Source organism: Gorilla gorilla, chromosome 15, assembly GCF_029281585.2.
Source record: "Gorilla gorilla gorilla isolate KB3781 chromosome 15, NHGRI_mGorGor1-v2.1_pri, whole genome shotgun sequence".
NCBI lineage: Eukaryota > Metazoa > Chordata > Mammalia > Primates > Hominidae > Gorilla > Gorilla gorilla.
Window position 1 is genome coordinate 14546349 of NC_073239.2, and position 4005 is coordinate 14550353.

Consider the following 4005-nt stretch of genomic DNA (forward strand, 5'->3'; position numbering starts at 1 on the left):
AGACCAGTAGTTCAGGAAAACTGAATTATAAAGGGTTGGGAAGCACAACTTCCTTAAGTGAGTAACTAGCTGTGATTTTCCATATAGTCAGTTCTCTGCTGCAAAGAACAATTCTTTAAACAAGGCCAGGGGAGTCTTCTGGCTTTTGCATCATAGTTGTTATTTTCTTCTGGCTGTGCTTCAATAGCAATAAACAACCAGCTAATTTTTTTTTTGTCTTAAAATCACCATTGCCCTTATATCTAACAGATGCTGGAGACAGGAGACATTGCAAAAGCCAGTGCTCCTTACTTTACTCGTGTTTACAATTATGAGTCATTTTAATAGCGGTATAACAGCATGCCATGACTCATCACAAAATTATCTTCTTATAGACTTCTGGCCAGTGAATGAGGTGATTCAATTTCAGAGTTCTATCCTGGGAATTTGCTTCTTATGTTTAGTTCCAATAGTAATTTTATTAGTTTGGCTTCCTACAGAAGCCAACCCTGTGGCAAATACACAAATCTAAGTAGTTTATTTGGAAAGTCATCCCTGGCAACATGGATGGAAGTGGAGATCATTATGATAAGTAAAATATGCCAGGCACAGAAAAACAAACATAGCATGTCCTCATTCATTTGAAAGACCTAAAAGATCTAAAAGACCGAAAGATCTAAAAGATCTAAAAATCAAAACAATTGAACTCATGGAGACAGAGAGTAGAAGAATGGTTAAGGAAGGCTGGGAAGGGTAGTAGGGGGTGGGGGGAAACGTGCAGATGTTTAGTGGGTATTTAGTAGTCAGGAAGTGAAACAGGGAAGGGAAAGGAAGGCAGTCAGTAAGGAATGCATTAACACAGCATCCAAATAACATAGGCACAAAGGCAACACAGGAGGTCACCAGCTCATATCCTAACAACAGCAAGAATTCTCCACCCACCTATGGGCAAAAGTATCTTTGTGGGAGCATTGGGATTCAAGTAGGAGGTTGTAAAACCCTGGTGAAACCCAAAGCCTAGGATATAACAATTGTAAATTTTAAATATATGTATGTACTCAATACGTGTACACCTGAATATATAAAATAAAAATTAATAGATCTAAACAGCAAGATAAACTGCAAAGCAATAATAGTAGAGGACTTCACCACCTCACTTTCAGCAATGGACAGATCATCCAAACAGCAAATCAATAAGAAAACATTGGACATAAACTATATTCTAGTACAAATGAACTCAACAGATATATATAGAATATTTCATCAAATATCTACATAATACATAGTCTTAACTATGCATGGAACATTCTTCAGTATAGATAATATATTAAAACACAAAAGAAGTCTTAACAAATTTAAGAAGAAGCAAACCAAGTACTGTTTATGACCACAATGGAATAAAACTAGAAATCAATAACAGGAGGAATTTTGGAAAAATGATAAATGCATGGAAATTTTGGAAAATCCACAAATACTTACACCAAAACAACAAATGAGTTAAAAGATATTATAAGGAAAAATTAAAAATACGTTGAGATGAATAAAAATGAAAATACAACTTGCCAAAACTCATGGGATGCGGCACAAACAGTTTGAAGAAGGAAATTTACAGCAATGAACACCTAACTCAAAAAAAAGAAAGATCTTAAATAAGTAAATTAATGTTACATTTCAAAGCTCTAGAAAAAAAGAGAACAAACTAAGCCCAAAGTCATTAGAATGAGGTAAATAATAAAGATCTTAGTAGAAATAAATAGACACTAGAAGAACAATAGATCAGTAAAATTAAAAGTTGCTTTTTGAAAAGATAAAAAAAATCAATGAAACTTTACCCAGACTAACTTAAAAAGAGAGACAAGACTCATAAATAAAATCTGAAATAAAGAAGAGATATTACAACTATCATAGAAACACAAAGGATCAAAAGATACTATACCTCCAAAAATTGTATATTCTAGAAGAAATGGGTAGATAAATTTCTAAAAACATATAACCTACCCAGACTAAATAAGAAGAAATAACAAACATGAACAGACCATTGATGAGTCTGTTTAAGAAGGTTGAATTATTAATAACAAAATCTCCCACAAAATAAAAGCACAGGACTGGATGTTCTTTCACCAGAATTCTACTAAACATTTAAATAATGAATACTAATTCTCCCCAAACTCTTCTAAAAAATTAAAGAAAAGGAAATATTTCCAAATTCATTTCATAAGGCCAGTATTACCCTGATTTCAAAGCCAGATACTGGCACCACATTAAAAGAAAATTATAGGCCAAAAGCTTTGAAGAATATAGATGCAAAAATTCTCAACAAAATACAATGAAACTAAATTCAGCAGTATATTAAAAGGATCATTCACCGTGATCAAGTGGCAGTTATCCCCGAGATGCAAAGATAGTTCAACATATGTCAACCAATAAACATGATACAACATATTAATGGAATGAAGAACAAAAAAATGATAATCTTAATATATGCAGGAAAAGCACTTGAAAAAATTCAACATCCTTTCATATAAAAAGTGAACATATTAGATATCAAATGAATGTACCTAACACAATAAAGGCCATATATGAAAAGCCCATAGATAACATTATACTCTATGGTGAAAAATTGAAAGCTTTTTCTCTAAGATCAGGAACAAGACAAGGATACTCACTCTTGCCACTCAATATAGAACTGAAAGTTCTAGCGGGGACAACTAGACAAAGAAAAGAAGTAAAAGTCATCCCAATAGGAAAGAAATGAGTAAAATTTTGTTTACTGATGCTCTAAACTTATAATATGAACCCCCCCCAAATCAGTTGGAACTGATAAACAAATTAAGTAAAGGAATGGTACACAAAACCAACACAAAATCAGTAACAGTTCTTTACACTGACAATAAACTACTTGAATAAGAAATTTTAAAAAAATTGCATTTACAATGGCATCAATAGAAAAAATAGTTAAGAGTAAATTTAACCAAGGGGTGAAGAAGCTGTAAACTAAAAACTATAAAACTTCATTGAAATAAATTGTGGACAACACAAATAAATGAAAATGAATTCCAGGTTCATGGATTGGAAGAATTAATCTTATTGAAACATCCAATGTGACCTACAGGTCAACACAATCTGTACCAAAGCAATCTATGTATCAATGCAATCATTATCAAAATCTCAATGTCATCTTCATGGAAAGTGAAAAAAAAATTGGAACATCAATAGAAGACCCCTAATAGCCAATTTTGAGCAAAACAAAACAAAACCCAACACAAAAAGCTGAGAGCATCTGACTACCTGACTTCAAAATCTGTTACAAAAGTCTAATAAGAAAACAGTAGAAAAACAAACACATTGGCCAATAGAACAGGATAGAAAGCCCAGTGATAAGTCCATGTATTTGCAATTGCTCGATTTTTGGCAAAGTTGCCACAAATATACAGTGGAAAAAAAAAAACAGTCTCTTCAATAAGTGGTGTTTGAAAACTGGATATTCACGTAAGGAAGAATAAAATTGGATCCTTATCTCATACCATCTACAAAAACCAACTCGCAAAGGATTAAATATTTGAGCATAAGACCTGAAATTAGAACTAGAAGAAAACATAGAAAAAAAGCTCCATGACATTGGCCTAGGCAAAGAGTTCTTGTACATAACCCCAAAAGCACAGACAACAAAAGCAAAATAAACAAATGAGATTGCATCAAACTAAAAAGCTTCTGCTTTAAAAGAAACAATCAATAGAGTGAAGATACAACCCACAGAGAAGGAAAAAATATTTGCAAACCACACAACTGACAAACGGCTAATAGCCAAAACATATAAGAAACTCAAACAACTCAATAGCAAAAAAAAAAAAACCCAATTTAAAAATGGACAAAGAACCTAAATAGACATTTCTTAAAAGAAGACATACAAATGGCCAAGAGATCTGTATTTTTTAAAATGTTCATCATCACTAATGATCAGTGAAATGCAAATTAAAACTACAGTATCACCTCAAACCGTTCCTATGGCTAGCATCAAAAAGAGGA